This window comes from Callithrix jacchus, chromosome 4 (assembly GCF_049354715.1).
Source record: "Callithrix jacchus isolate 240 chromosome 4, calJac240_pri, whole genome shotgun sequence".
NCBI lineage: Eukaryota > Metazoa > Chordata > Mammalia > Primates > Cebidae > Callithrix > Callithrix jacchus.
Window position 1 is genome coordinate 29,274,184 of NC_133505.1, and position 16,363 is coordinate 29,290,546.

Genomic DNA, 16,363 nt, shown 5'->3' on the forward strand with positions numbered 1-16,363 from the left:
GGTCAGGTCAATCACCCCCACCCATACTGTAACTCCCTTCTTAAGACTGTTGATTTAAAGGTAGGAGGAGTCCAAAGTGTCCAGGTGGCAATCTTAATTTCCAGTTTAATTGAATCATTGCTGTGTCTCCTGGTGGCAGTGTTCTTCCCTCTGGGACTAAGACTTCTAGGCCAACAGAACGTAATGTCACAGGAACAGGAAGCAAAATTTTGCTAGTGGATCACTAGGGGTGATGGTGAGTTGTGCCATTTCCACTCCCACCCCTTGATTCGTGGACCCATGAATCCTGGCTATGGAAGTAACAGTATCATATATTAAGTGCTGATTCAGAGCATTCAGAGGCAATGCTGTGTGGAATACCACGATGGTGGATAACGCATTCCCTGAGTCCATGGATGGTAGCCTTGACAGAAGCATTGAATGCAGGATAGACAAAGCCATATCTGGAGTAAGTGTCTATTCTAGTGATGACAAACCTCTGCCCTTTTCATGATGGAAGAGGTCCAATATAATCAAGAGGTCACCCTATCCACTTGATTATTAAAATCCTCCTCTGCTGTGGCCACCCATTGGTGAGTGTCCGACCTACCCTCTGCAGGAGGACTGAGCTCGTTCAGAAAAAACCGGGCCGCAGGTTAGAAGAAAATCTTTAAGTTCAGGCTTTATTGAGAGGAAAGAGCCTCCGGGCGGACCAGCCAGGAAGGAGAGGAAAATGGCCGTGCCGCTCAGAGGTGCAGGGTTCTTTTATAGGGGGCTGAAGGGATGAGGGAGTGGGGAGCTGAGAGAGCCAAGGTGGCGGGCAACGGTTGATCAGTTTGAACCACTGGGTGGGGAAGCTGGGCGGCGGGAAACTGGGAGGCGGGGAAGCTGGGCGGCGGGAAACTGGGAGGCGGGGAAGCTGGGCGGCGGGAAGTTGGGGAGAGCTAATGAGGCGGGCGGTGATTGGTCAACCGGTTGCTGGGTGGGAGGTGGCTGCGGCCGGGCGGGAAGGCTAGAGCGGTATGTAGAGTAAGAGATAAGGGAGCCTCTTTGTGGGGGAGGGAAAGAGACCTTTCACGGTAGGGGCAGAGTTTTCCAAACATTCCCGACTCCTTAAAAGAAAAGAAGAAAAGAGGGGGTCAGGGGCGTCGGTTGTCTCTCTGGCTACTTCCTGTTGACAAGGGTCGACGGGGGGTTCTGAAGAGGTTTCTTTTCCTAAGGAGCCTGGATGTTCGGGGAGAGGTCCGCTTCTAGCACTCGTTCAGGGTAAGGTTGGAGCAGCATCTGGTGGATGGTGACTCGAGTTAGTTCTTGAAAGCGCCGCTGTAGGAACTGTAGAAAGCAAGGAGCAATAAGTAAGATTAGGCAAACAGCTATTAGGGGCCCAAGCAATGGGGACAAGAGGATATACATAGAGGAAGACCACCACGCCGTGGCTTCAGCCGAGAATTTTTGATTCTGCAGGTTAGTTCTGAGTTTCTGGAGGTTCTCGATTCGGGTTTCTACTAGGCCGGATTCATTGATGTAGTAACAGCACTCTTCCTGTAGGAAGATGCAGGTTCCTCCTCGTTCGGCGGTGAGCAGGTCCAGGGCTCTTCGGTTCTGTAAGGCAACTTGGGCAACTGAGGTAATCTGTCGTTGGAGTGATGCTAACGACTCAGTAGAGTCTTCAACAGCAGTTTGGAATTGTGAGGTTAGCCGGGCTATAGCTTGGTGAGAGTGGGTTAGTGCTCCTCCTCCCAGTCCAGCTGCAAGTGCCGAGGTTACCAGGGAGAGGCCTATGGCTAGGGGTAGAAAAGCAGCCCGCCGGGTGCGGTGGAGCGGTGCTTGTAGCATTTGGTGCTTCAGCATCTGGCTGCAGGGCAGTCGGAAGTTGCAAGAAGATGGTTGTGGCTGTATGGGGGGGTGTTACAGATGAAGGTGGTTTTGGTATAGTTCTCGGTCAGGTAAAATCTCCATCTGTAAGGGATGTGGCTGCTAGGCTTTGGTAAGTTTGACAGATAAAGGGCCAGTAGGAACAGCCTTCCAGCATGAGGGGGGTCCATGAGGGGCCTTTTACTCGGGACAGGTGAACCCAAGAAGGGACTTTAGCGACTTTTATGGCTGATAAGGTGGTGAGAATGATGGTGTATGGTCCCTCCCACTTGGGGGCGAGGGGCTTTTGGGAGAGGGATTTAATAAGAATTAAGTCTCCGGGGAAGACTTTTTGTGTACTTTCGGATGGCTGGGTGGGTTGGGGAAGAGAGGCGTCCGCGTGCTCTCGGAGAAGGTTTCGAAGAAGAGTAAAGTAAGGGAGGTAACTGTCTAGAGGAGTGGTTTCTGGCGGTGGGGGAGTTGAAAGTAGGAAGGGGCAACCATACAGCAGCTCAAACGGGCTAAGCTGTGATGGGCCTCCGGGGCTTGCTCTTAACCTGGTGAGGGCGATAGGAAGCAAGGTTACCCAGGATTGGCGGAGCTCAAGCATGAGCTTGGTCAGATGCTCCTTTATTAGGCCATTGGCCCGTTCTACCTTACCAGAGGACTGAGGATGGTAGGCGGTGTGTAGCTTCCACTGAATTCCTAAAGAGGTAGAGACAGCATTAGTAACCTTGGAGACAAAGGCTGGGCTGTTGTCTGACTGGTGGCCGGGAGTCCTAGCGTGGGATGACGTCTTGAATGAGATGAGTGGCTACCGTCCCTGCAGACTCAGAGGCTGTGGGGTAAGCTTCGATCCAGCTGGAGGAGGTGAGAGGGCTTGAGTTTGCAGTGGAGCAGGTCGGTGGCGAGTGCCTGGCCGAACAGGTGGGGGCTATCTCAGAAGCCCTGTGGAAGGACTGCCCAAGCCAGTTGTTGGGACATGTTCATAATGGGATCATCCCAAGTGAAGGCAAAGACAAAGTAGGAGTTGGGGTGTAGAGGTATAGTGAAGAAGGCATCTTTTAGGTCTAAGACTGAGAAGCAGGTGGTCCCTGGGGGAATGTGAGAGAGAGAATGGTGTATGGGTTGGAGACAACTGGATGTATGGGAATTACGGCTTCACTGATTAAGTGCAAGTCCTGGACCAGTCTATATTGTCCTGAGGGTTTTCGTACTGGGAGGATGGGGGTATTACATGGGGAGTTAATGGGGATTAGGAGGCCTTGAGCTTTTAGTTTCTCTATGATGGGTCGGATACCCATATGGTGGGCTTTAGAGATGGGAAATTGAGGGCGGGAGAGAAAACGAGGCGAGGAGTCTTTAAGGTGGACCTGAACTGGCTGGTGGTGTGTAGCTACAGACGGGTTGTTAATGTCCCAGACCTGAGGGTGGACTCCGGGGAGTAGTTCGGATAGGGTTTTTTGGGGTTCAGTATCTGAGGTGAGGGCTAGGAGAAAGAGGCTGTGTGGGTTGGCGGTGGGGAAGGTTATGACGGCCTTTAACTTTGAAAGGATGTCTCATCCCGGGAGGGGTACTGGGCAGGTGGGGATTATTAAAAAGGAGTGGGTAAATGGAGTGGAGTTATATGAGCACATGAGTGGTGGGGTTTGGTAGGGGATACTCGGGGTCCCGTCGATTCCCATGACCGAGACCTGGGAAGGGGTAAGACGGCCAGAATAGGAAGGAAGTATGGAGTAGGTAGCCCCATGTCCAGCAAGAAGGAGACACTTTTACCCGCTACCTGAAGTGTGGCCGTAGGCTCGGCGAGGGTAACCGGAGTCGGGGAGCCAGGGCCCCGCTAGTTGTCTAGCAGGCCTAGTAGACTGGGGAATGGAGCTCCCTCAGAGGTCGGCTCCTGACAGACAGGCTCCTCCCTACCGAGGGTGACCGCCGGCTGCGTAACGCCAGTGTGTCTGTTTTGAGGAACCGGCACCCTGAGGAAGCTGGGGCAGTCTGACTTCCAGTGTCCCGGGAGCTGACAGGTAGGGCAAGGCTTAGTTGGTGGCCGTGGTTGTGGACAGGCCCGGGACCAGTGTCCTTCCCTTCCACATTTGAAACATGCCCCTGGAGGGGTACGGGTTTCGGCCTTGGGCTTCTGGTTCCCTGCTGGCCTTAGGGCTGCCACTAGGGCTTGGGTCTGGAGGGCAACCTTCTGTTTCATGCGAGTTTGGCGGGCAGCCTCAGCTGCATCTTCCCTGGCATTGAATACTTTAAAGGCCATTTTTACCAGGTCTTGGATGGGAGTCTCCGGCCCCTCTTCTGCTTTCTTTAGTTTCTTTTTATGTAGGGTGCTGATTGGGAGATAAAATGGGAGGCTAGTACAGTGGCCCCGTTTTGGGAGGCTGGATCTAGCCGAGTTTACCAGACTAGGGCTTCTTGTAAGCGGGCGAGAAAAAGGGCGGGATTCTCATCAGGTAGTTGGGTGATTTCTCTTAGTTTATCATAGTTTACAACTTTGTTAGATACATTATCCATTCCCCTGAGGACGTATCTACTCATGCGGTCTCTCTTGGGTATATGAGACCCTCGACTAGCCTGATAGTCCCATTGGGGGTCTTCACCTGGGATTACTTCGGGGCCTAAAGGGATCTGGTCATCTATAGCATGATCTTTGTCTGCTTGGTTTCTGGCTGCAGCTAGGATGTGCTCGTTCTCTTTTACAGTGAGGGTGGAGGAGCAGATAACGCGAATATCATGCCAAGTGAGGCTGTAGGCTTGAGTGAGGTATTGGAATTCCTTAATATAGGTGGACGGGTCGGCTGAGAAGGATCCTAAATGTTTCTCAATTTGGGACAGGTCTTGGAGTGAGAAAGGGACATGGACCCTGACTAAACCTTCAGCGCCTGCTACTTCTCGGAGTGGGGCCAGGATAGTTGGTTGGTGAGAGCGGGTGTGGGCCGCCACTGGAGAGGCAAGAGGAAGTGTGGCCTCTGCGGGAGGGGGCCCAGAGGGAGAGAGGAAGAGCAAGGCATGGTTTCTGAGGTAGGAGGTGCAGAGGGAATGGGGGAAGAGCGTGCTGTTGATGGCGACTGGTTGCTGAGATTGGCAGGAGGGGACAGATGTTCAGGCAGATCCTCTGGTGAGGAGTAGGGAGGGGGAGAGGTAGTGGAGGAAGATTTACAAGGGGTACGAGCTAAGAGGATTTGGTAGGTGGAGCAGGAAGAACATAGGTCGGGGTGGGTACGGAGGTCCCAAAAAGCCTGAACGTAAGGAATTTCATTGTCCTTGCCCATGTGGCGACAAAAATTGTCGAGATCTCGGAGGGTGTTGAAATCGAAAGTGCCAGTCGAGGGCCAATGTGACTGGTTACTGAGTTTGTATTGGGGCCAAGCCACCTGGGACAGGAAGACAAGCTTTTTCTTTCTGAGGGTTTGGGAGTATCCCAACTTGGTAAAATTTCGCAGCAAGCACCCAAGGGGGGTGCTGGGAGGTATTTTGGACTCCGAATTTCCCATGGCAGGTGCAGCTACAGACCCTCCAGCGCGGTTGGGTAGATGCAAAGAAAAGGCATCCCTTTTCGTTGCAAATTCCCCGGAGTACAGTTAAGTACGGTTAGGGAAGCAGTCAGAGGGGCATCCCCCGTCTGGCAGCTACCCCTCGGAAGGCTCCTGGAGCCGGAACGGAGGACTACCTCGGCTCGGCTGAGACTAGGCGAGGAGTCCGTGCGGAATGCCAGAGGGGAGCAACTGCACCGTGCCATAGGAGGAGGAGAAGGGAAGGGGGGGTAAAGCAAGAAAAAACTTGGCTTACCTTAATCGGAGCGTGGAGGTGGCAGGGCCAGTGTTGGGTAGGTCGGGGGAGGGGTCCATGGCCGGGCCAATGGCCCCAGCTCCCAGGTTTCGGCACCACTTGTCCGACCTACCCTCTGCGGGAGGACTGAGCTCGTTCGGAAAAAACTGGGCCGCAGGTTAGAAGAAAATCTTTAAGTTCAGGCTTTATTGAGAGGAAAGAGCCTCCGGGTGGACCAGCCGGGAAGGAGAGGAAAATGGCCGCGCCACTCAGAGGTGCAGGGTTCTTTTATAGGGGGCTGAAGGGCTGAGGGAGTGGGGAGCTGAGAGAGCCGAGGTGGCGGGCAACGGTTGGTCAGTTTGAACCACTGGGCGGGGAAGCTGGGTGGCGGGAAACTGGGAGGCAGGGAAGCTGGGCGGCGGAAAACTGGGAGGCAGGGAAGCTGGGCAGCGGGAAACTGGGAGGCAGGGAAGCTGGGCAGCGGGAAGTTGGGGAGAGCTAATGAGGCGGGCGGTGATTGGTCAACCAGTTGCCGGGCGGGAGGTGGCTGCGGCCGGGCGGGAAGGCTAGAGCGGTATGTAGAGTGAGAGATAAGGGAGCCTCTTTGTGGGGGAGGGAAAGAGAGCTTTCACGGTAGGGGCAGAGTTTTCCAAACAGTGAGCACTCACATGGGATACAAATATCTTCACAGTTTTTGGCCACTCAGATAAGTCCATCCACATACCTCCTCCTGAAATATCTTTGTCACCAATTTTCCAATCATGTTTCTTCCAAGTCTCTGACAATCCAGCCAAACACCATTGCCTACAGCCCATGAATCAGTATATAATCACACATCTGGCCATTTCTCCTCCCATGCAAAGTGCACAACCAGGTGCACTACTCAAAGTTCTGCCCACTACAAAGACTTCCCTTCACCACTGTCCTTCAGAAATGTCCTAGAAAGGGGCTGTAGTGCTACAGCTGTCCACTTTTGGGTGGTGCCTGCATATTGTGCAGAACCATCTGTGAACCAGGCCCTACTTTTCCCTTCTTCTGTCAACTGAGCCTAGGGAATGCCCCATGAGACCATTGGTGCATGCTGGGGGAGAGAAGGCATGGTGGGAGTAAAGAACATGGGCATTTGAGCCACTTAATCATGTAACTTACTTGTGCCTTCAGGACCTGCTTAAACCCAATCACATTATATACCACTTCCATTTGATGATGGAATGCTGCTGTGCACAACCCATTTCATGGCTAGATGGGTTCATGATAGGTAGTTCAGGTCCTATGGGTGACTTGATGACCCATAGTCAAACAGTTTCCACCAATGCCCAGTAACAGTCCAAGAGCTACCTCTCAAAAGGAGAGTAGTTACCTGCAGAAGATGGTAGGGCCTTGCTCCAAAATCCTAGAGTCCTCTGCTGTGATTCCCTAATGGGGGCCTGCCAAAGGCTCCAAATAGCATCCCTATCTGCTGCTGACACCTCAAGCACCACTGGACCTGGTGGGTCATATGGCCCAAGTGGCAGAGCAGCTTGTACAGCGGCCTGGACCTGATGCCGAGCCTTCTCCTGTTCTGGACCTGACTCAAAACTGGCAGCCTTTCAGGTTACTCAATAAATGTACTGGAGTAACACACCCAATTGAAGAATGTGTTGCCTCCAAAATCCAAATAGACCCCCTAGGCATTGTGCTTCTTCCTTGGTTGCATGAGGGGTCAAATGCAGCAATTTATCCTTTACCTTAGAAGAAATATCTCAACAGGCCACACCACTGGACCACTAGAAATGTTACTGAAGTAGAAGTTCCCTGAATTTTAGTTGGATGTATTTCCCATCCTCTGGCATGCAAATGTCTCAACAATAAGACCAGTGTATTTACTACTTCTTGCTCACTGGATCTAATCAGCATAATGTCATCAATGTAATGGACTTCTTGCAGAAGCAAAAAGTGATCAAGGTCTCTCTGAGTAAGATTATACTACAAAGCCAGAGAGTTGATATACCCCTGAGGTAGAACACTAGAAGCATATTACTGGCGTTACCAGCTGACAGCAAATTGCTTCTGGTGGGCCTTATGGACAGGAATGGAGAAAAATGCATTTGCCGGGCCGGGCGCAGTGGCTTATGCCTGTAATCCCAGCACTTTGGGAGGCCGAGGCCGGTGGATCACGAGGTCAGGAGATCGAGACCATCCTGGTCAAGATGGTGAAACCCCAGCTCTACTAAAAATACAAAAAATTAGCTGGGCATGGTGGTGCGTGCCTGTAATCCTACCTGCTCAGGAGGCTGAGGCAGGAGAATTGCCTGAACCCAGGAGGCAGAGGTTGCAGTGAGCCAAGAGTGTGCCATTGCACTCCAGCATGGGTAACAAGAGCAAAACTCCATCTCAAAAAAAAAAAAATGCATTTGCCAAGTCAATGGTGGCATACCAGGTTCCAGCAGATGTGTTAATTTGCTCACTCAATGAAACTACAGCTGGTACAGCAGCTGCAATTAGAGTCACCACTTGGTTTAGCTTACAATAATCCACTGTCATTCTCCAAGACCCATCTGTCTTCTGCAAAGGCCAAATGGGAAAGCTGAACAGGAATCAGTGGACCTACTATAAGTTGGACCTAAGCTAAAACTCATTAATTATCTGACCTTCATAAGCCCCTACTTCAACTGGAGTACCACAGTGACATTTTGGGTCCCCTAGAATCGATGTGAGCTCAGAGTCAGTGTCTAATAGTTCCTGAAATGTCTGATCATTTCCCCTTCCCCAGCGCACAGTTATCCTGGTAAAAGGCTGGAGGTCTCCTTGAGGAAGGATGGGAGAAAGATTCACTGCATAAGTTGTCAGTAATGTAGTGGCTGACATACATTACTGTATGTCTGTCTGAGTATACAGAGGCTGCTTTGCCTCTGCTGTCCACTACAGTAGCTACACCCACCTTGCCTTTAATGGTTGAGTGCTACCACTTGGCCCCTGCCACCTCTGTTTCTAGAGAAAGAGCTCTACAGGAGATAAGACTTCCTCAGGGCAATCTTAGCAGATTTGAGGCTCAGTATCTGCTTCTGAAGCTGGGAGATAGAATCCCCGAGTTCTTCGTTGTCTTTCATCACTTTGTCCACTGAACTTAAGAGCAACCGGCTACCTTCATTATGTTCTTTGGTTCTCCACACATGGTCAAAGGAATTACGTATAAAGTCATAAACTCCTTGCCTCTCATGAGCAATGAATCAGGAGTGTCAGATGCATTTATTTGGAATAACTCTCTAAACAGTTCAAGCCAAGGACTATCAGTGTTCTCCATATTATTAGAAGTAGAGTCCTTAGCATTTTTGGGTCTAATCATATTAAGTAGCCAACTCCAGGAACCCCAAAACCAATGAAATAACTCCATTTTTAATATTCTTTTCCTCTAGAACCACTCCTGGTACCAAAATCTGTGTTAGGGTTCTCAGAGGGACAGGACTAATGGAATATGTATATATATAATCTACCCTTTATATATATATACATACATATATACACACACACATATACACACACACACACATATATACATACATATATACACACATATATATAAAGGGTAGTTTATTAAGTATTAAATTACATGATCATGAAGTTCCACAATAGGTCATCTGCCTGCTGAGGAGCAAGAAGAGCCAGTCCGAGTTCCAAAACTAAAGAACTTGGGAGTACAGTGTTCAAGGGCAGGAAGCATCCAACACAGGAGAAAGATGTCACTGGGGGGCTAGGCCAGTCTTTTCACATTTTTCTGCCTGAGACAGAGTAGGAAAGGGACTTGGCTTTAGCTCAACCCCACTAGAGCATTCTTTCACACATATCCACTGATCAGAAAACCACACCACTACCTCACTGATGCCATATCTACTAAGCCCAAGGCTTTAGTCATACTAAGAAAATAGCCATTCTATACATTGTTCTTCTTCATTGTTCTCACAATGTTTAACTATGCCTTTTACATAAAGAATTCCAGGCTAGAATCCCAACAGGCTCTTTTCAGAGTCAATGAGGAAATTCTCTATCTTGTCCTGCCTCCCTTATGCCTATGCATAAGCTCCAATGAAGTTTTCTTGGGGAAAACTCTTTGAGCCTCATGTCAATTTGTATTGCATTGAGAGGCCAAGAACCCATAGTTTGTAACCATCCTAGGCAATGGAGTGTGAACTCCCTGGAAAAATTTTTAAGAAAAAAAAAGGCAGAACTTGGTGTAAGAACCAGGTTCCAGGAGGAGTGAAAGGTGTGTCTTACATTAATGAATTCAATTTGGGATTTTAAATAATTATTCTTTAACATAGTCCCCAAATCCCTCTTTAGATGGTTTCCCTTTGCTTAGTGAAACCTGTCAATGGAGTTTGCTGAAAGATCAGCCATAAGACAGGATCACAAAAGGCAGAAGAGTGAGACAAAGAAAGAGCTAAATGGTTTAGTCTACATAATAAAGAATCTGGAGTTTCCTGAAAAACTTTCAGGTAGGGGGATAGGACCTTGCAACTGAGCAAACTGGGAAAGTGGGGCTGGGGAGATGAGAGTGACTGCAGAAATGAGAACAAGGAAGTCTAACTATTGGTGCTCACTTATCCTCATGACCACTGCCCCTGTCCACCTGCCCCTGCCACTGCCTCCAAAGCTTTTCAGTAAAGCTTGTGTAGTCCACCTACACAACTACCATAAGTTAGTGATAGTTTGTGGGAATTTAAAACAACACCAAAACCAATGCTATATCCCACCTTAGTTGGGAAGAAAAGAGATGAAAACAGGAGGAATAAAAAAGTGAGATGGAATTTAGTAGGGGCACAGGAAACAAAGGGCAAAGACGAGGAGAATTCATAGAAATAGAGGAAGAAGGGGATGGAGCTCTAAATACTATCATTATAGTATAGTGTGGCCATACACACACTCACACACACACACACACATATACACATACATAAGGCGGGTCGGCTAGAGTCATTTGAGAGCCTGAAGTATGATTGCGTTAAATCAAGGTGTCTCTAAACCAGCTTGAAATCCCAAATGGATTCCCTACTGTAAGGGGCTCCTTTCCCTCACTGTGTCAACTCAGGACCCACCCCAAGTGTACCAGCACTTCCTCATGCTGTCCTGTCAAAGGCCTTATGCTTCCAAAGCAAGCTTTGCCCTCTGCATTCACATGAACTTTTATTGCATTGACTATTTTTCCTTTATTGATTTTAATGAGGCTTTAAATCCTTTATAGAATACAAGTCCTTTGCCAAGTGTATACTCTGCAAATATCTACTTCAACTGTGTAGTTTGCCTTTGCTCCCACTATGGTGTCTTTCGAGAAATAGCAGCTCTTATTCTTGTAGCCCAATTTTTCAATATATCAATAAAGTATAATGAGTACTTTTTAATGAAGTCTTTGCCAACCCCAAAGTCATAAAGATATTCTCTTATGTTTTCTTGTGAAAGCTTTATTAGTTTAATCTTTTACATTAGGTCTAAAATCCTTCTTGTGATTTTTACAAAGAAGAAAGGTTCTGGACACATTTATTTTACTCTGATTGACATAGTACCATTTATTGAGAAGACCATACCGATTGCACTATATAAAAAAAAAAATCAATGCTGGTCTATTTCTGGATTTTTCTTTTCTGTTATCTGATTAGTTTGTCTATCTGTGCTATTACCACACTGTCTCAATTATGATCACTTTAAGTCTTAGTATCTAGTAGTAATATCTACAAATGTTCTTCAAGAATACCTTTGTGGCAGATTTGTTTTTACATATATTTCAGAATCAGTTTTGTTTTGTTTTGTTTTGTTTTTTGAGGCAGAGTCTGGCTCTATTGCCCAGACTGGAGTAGAGTGGTGTGATCTCAGCTTACTGCAAACTCCGCCTCCCAGGTTCAAGCAATTCTCCTGTCTCAGCCTCCCAAGCAGCCCACCACCATGCCAGCTAATTTTTGTATTTTTAGTAGAGACAGGGTTTCATCATATTGGTCAGGCGGTCTTGAACTCCTGACCTCATGTGATCCCCGCCTTGGACTCCCAAAGTGCTGGGATTACAGGCATGAGCCACCACGCCTGGCCAAATCAGCTTATTTTTATATAAACCTGCTGGGAGTTTCATTAGGATTAAATTAAATCTATCAATTTGGGGAGAACTAAAATTATTACAATATTGAGTCTTCTAACCCATTAACATGATACAACCCTCCATTTATTTACAGCGACTTCAAAAGATTTTTTACATCTTTTATTAGATTTATTCTAAGGTATTTCATTTTTTGTAAATAGTATCTTCCTCATTTCATTTTTTTGTTACTTTGTTGTTAATATTTAAAAACTTGATTTTTGTACGTTGATCTTATTTCACAAAATTGTTAAATTTACCTATAGTTATTCTATATTAATAACCATTTTTTTCCTTTTTTAATTTCAACAGTTTTTTTTTTTGAGACGGAGTTTCGCTCTTCTTACCCAGGCTGGAGTGCAATGGCGCGATCTCGGCTCACCGCAACCTCCGCCTCCTGGATTCAGGCAATTCTGCCTCAGCCTCCTGAGTAGCTGGGATTACAGGCACGCGCCACCATGCCCAGCTAATTTTTTGCATTTTTAGTAGAGACGTGGTTTCACCATGTTGGCCTGGTCTCTATCTCTTGACCTAGTGATCCACCCGCCTCGGCCTCCCAAAGTGCTGGGATTACAGGCATGAGCCACCGTGCCTGGCCCTTAATTTCAACAGCTTTAAGGGTACAAGTGGTTTTGGTTATATTAATTAATCGTATAGCAGAAAGTCTGAGAGGTTAGTGTACCTGTCATGTGAGTAGTGTACACTACACCCAATATGCAGTATTTTATTCCTCATTCTCATTTCACCCTTCTCCCTTCTGAGTCTCCAATGTCCATTCTACCACTCTGTTTGCCTTTGCATACCCATAGCTTAGCTCCCATTTTACAAGTGAGAAAATACGGTATTTGGTTTTCCATTCCTGAGTTACTTCACTTAGAATAATGACCTCCAGCTCCATCCAAGTTGCTGCGAAAGACATCATTTCCTTCTTTTTCATGGCTGAGTAGTTCTCACTGTTTTTTATATATATATATAAAATGTTTTCTTTATCCATTCATCAACTTATGAACACTTAGGTTGGTTCCACATCTTTGCAATTGTGAATTGTGCTGCAATAAATATATATGTGCGGGTGTTTTTTGTTTGTTTTTTAAATAATGACTTCTTGTTGGGGGGGTCGATACATAGTGGTGGGTTTGCTACACCAAATAATAGATCTACCTTTTTTTTTTTTTTTTTTTGAGACAAGGACTCAGTCTGTCACCCAAGCTACAGTGCATTGGCATGAAAATGGCCCACTGAAGCCTCTACCTCCTGGGCTCAAGCAATCCTCCTACTTCAGCCTCCTGAATAGCTGGGACCATAGGCTGGCAACACCAGGCCTGGCTAACTTTTTACTTTTTTGATTTTTCCTTTTTAGTGACAAGGTCTCATCATGTTGCCCAGGCTGGTCTGGAACTCCAGGGATCAAGGAATCCTCTTGCCTTGGTCTCCCAAAATGCTAGAATTTGAGGCATGAGCCACCAAAATGCTAGAATTACAGGCGTGAGCCTCTACACCTGACCTAGATCTACTTTTATTTCTTTGAGAAATCTCCATACTATTTTTAGAGGTTGCACTAATTTATATTCCCACCAGTAGTGTGTAAGCATTTGTGGCTGGGTGACGTGGCTCATGCCTGTAATTCCAGCACTTTGGGAGGCTGAGGTGGGAGGATCACTTGAGCCCAGGAGTTCAAGGTCAGCCTGGGCAATATAGTGAGACCCTGTCTCTACAAAACAAATTTTTTTAATTAGCCAGGCATGGTGGCACATATCTGTTGCCCCAGCTACTTGGGAGGCTGAGGTAGGAGCATGACTTGAGCCCAGTGGTTTGAGGCTGCAATGAGCCATGTTCATGCCACTGCACTCTACTCTGAATGACAGAGACAGACCCTATCTAAAAAAAATATATATATATTCCCCTTTCACCTCAATACCAACATTGTTTTTTGACTTTTTAATAAAGGCCATTCTAGCCGGGGTAAGATGGTATCTCACTGTAGTTTTATTTGCATTTCCTGATGATTAATGATGTTGAGTATTTTCTCATTTTTGTTGGTCATTTGTACATCTTTTGAAAAATGTCTAATCATGTCATTTGCTCACTTTTTGATGGGATTATTTGTTTTTTTCTTACTGATTTGTTTGTGTTCCTTGTAGATTCTGGGTATTATTCTTTGTTGGATGCATAGTTTTCAAATATTTTCTCCCATTCTGTGAATTGTTTGTTTACTCTGATAATTGTCATGCAGAAGCTTTTTAGTTTAATTAGGTCTCATTTATTTACTTTTGCTTTTGTTGTATTTCCTTTAGGGGTCTTAATCATAAATTCTCCACTTGGCTAATGTCCACAAGAGTTTTTCCTAGGTTTTCTTCTAGAATTTTTATGGCTTCAAGTGACGATTGAAGACTTCAATCCATCTTGAGTTGATTTTTTTATATGATGAGAGAAAGGGATCCAGTTTCTTTCTGCTACATGTGGGTATCCAGTTTCACAGCACTATTTGTTGAATAGGGTATCCTTTCCCCAATTTATGTTTTTGCATGCTTTGTCAAAAATCAGTTGGTTGTAAGTATGTGGTTTTATTTTTGGGTTTTCTATTATGTTCCATTGGTCTATGTATTTACTTTTATACAAGTACCATCCTGTTTTGGCTATTATAGTCTTATAGTATAATTTGGAGTCGAGTAATGTGATGCCACTAGATCTGTTCTTTTTGTTTAGGATTGCTTTGGCTATTCAGGTTATTTTTAGGATCCATATCAATTTTGGGATCATTTTTCTAATTCTGTGAAAAACGATGTCAGTATTTTGACAGGAATTGCATTGAATCTGTAGATTGCTTTGGGCAGTATGGTCATTTTCATGATATTGATCCTTTCAATCCATGAATATGAAATATATTTCCGTTTTTTGTGTCATCTATAATTTCCTTCAGCAATGTTTTATAGTTCTCCTTGTAAAGATCTTTCATCTCTTTGGTTAAGCATCTTCCTATGTATATTTTTCTTTTACAGCTATTGTAAAAGGGATTGAGTTCTTGATTTGATTCTCAGCCTGGTTGTTTTTGGTGTATAGCAGTGAAACTGTTTTGTGTACATTGATTTTGTAATCTGAAACTTTACTGAATTATTTTATCAAATCTAGGAGTCTTTGGAGGAATCATTAGGATTTTCTAAGAACACAATCATCTCATCAGCAACCAGCGATAGTTTGGCTTCCTCTTTTCCAATTTGGATGCCCTTTCTTTCTTTCTCTTGCCTGATTGCTCTGGCTAGGACTTTCAATAACAATAATTCTTATATTATTTCTGTGGTCTTTTGGATTTGTATAAGTACAACATGTTGCTGACTGAAAATTTCTCTTACTACTCCCACTTCTTTTTATATGTGGCAAATTAAATTGATTGATTTTTAAGTGGAAAACTCATATTACATTCTTGATATTAACCCTTACTTGTTGTAATGTGCTAGTCTTTTTTAGTTGGCAATTTTAAAAAACCATTTTCTTCTAGAAATTGGTCTATAATTTTCCTTTCTTGTATGTTTTACATTTAAGATCACATTGGCCTTACAAAAAAGTAGGGAAGTATTTCGTCTTCCTAATCTCTAAAAGGATTTACATAAGATTGTTGTTATTTTTTTCATTTAATGTTTAAAAGAAATCACTGATGAAACCATTAAATCTAGAGCTTTACTTGTGTTCAGGTTTTTAATTCTAGGTTAGGTTTTTTGTTTTGTTTTTTTTTATTGCATTTTAGGTTTTGGGGTACATGTGCAGAGCATGCAATACAGTTGCATAGGTTAGGTTTTTAAAATAGATATATAAATTTTAATTTCTCTTTGTGTCCATTTTGGTAAGCTATGTTTTCTAAGGATTTCTCAGTTTCACCACAATTTTAAATGACATAATTATTGATTATATTCCTTATTATCTATTCAGTATCTGTATAACTTGATGGATGTTTCATTTTTCCCTCTAATATTGAAAGTTTGTATCTTTGCTTCTATTTATGATATCATGCTAAAGGATCTATTAATTATATTGTTCTTTTCAAATAATACACTTTGGGTTTTGTTTATTTTCTCTCGTGAACATCTGTTTTATATTTTTCTGCTCCTATATTTATTCTACATTTTAATCTCCATAAAACATTAAATTATTGATTTATATTGTGAATATTTATTTACATTTACGCTCATATCATCTCTTTTCATATTTCCTTATTATTTTCTCATGTTTCCATGCTTCTGAACCATTTTTCTTTGTCTGCAGAATTCCTTTTAGTATTTCTTTTACTTCACATCTGCTAGTGATGAATATTTTCAGTCTTGTTTATCTGGAAATGTCTTTAGTTTGCCTTCCTTTTCTTTTTTTTTTTTTTTTGAGATAGAGTTTCACTCTTCTTGCCCAGGCTGGAATGCAATGGCACAATCTCGGCTCACAGCAACCTCCACCTCCTGGGTTCAAGTGACTCCCCTGCGTCAGCCTCCTGAGTAGCTGGGATTACAGGCGCCTGCCATTATGCCCAGCTAATTTTGTATTTTTAGTAGAGACAGGGTTTCTCCATGTTGGTCAGGCTGGTCTTGAACTCCTGATCTCAGGTGATCCACCCACCTTGGCCTCCCAAAGTGCTGGGATTACAGGTGTGAGCCACCACCCCCCAGCCAGCCTTCATTT

The 16,363-nt window shown here is 45.0% G+C and overlaps 1 long non-coding RNA gene across 2 annotated transcripts in view; it reads right to left on the minus strand.

Annotated features, from left to right (window-relative positions):
* Window positions 1-653: 653 nt before the first annotated feature.
* LOC144582053 (uncharacterized) overlaps window positions 654-16,363 on the minus strand; it is a 61,757-nt gene continuing 46,047 nt past the window's right edge. For both annotated transcript variants that reach the window (XR_013533843.1, XR_013533847.1), the window contains one exon: window positions 654-1,311. This is a non-coding gene — a long non-coding RNA (uncharacterized LOC144582053). The remainder of the gene's footprint in view (window positions 1,312-16,363) is intronic.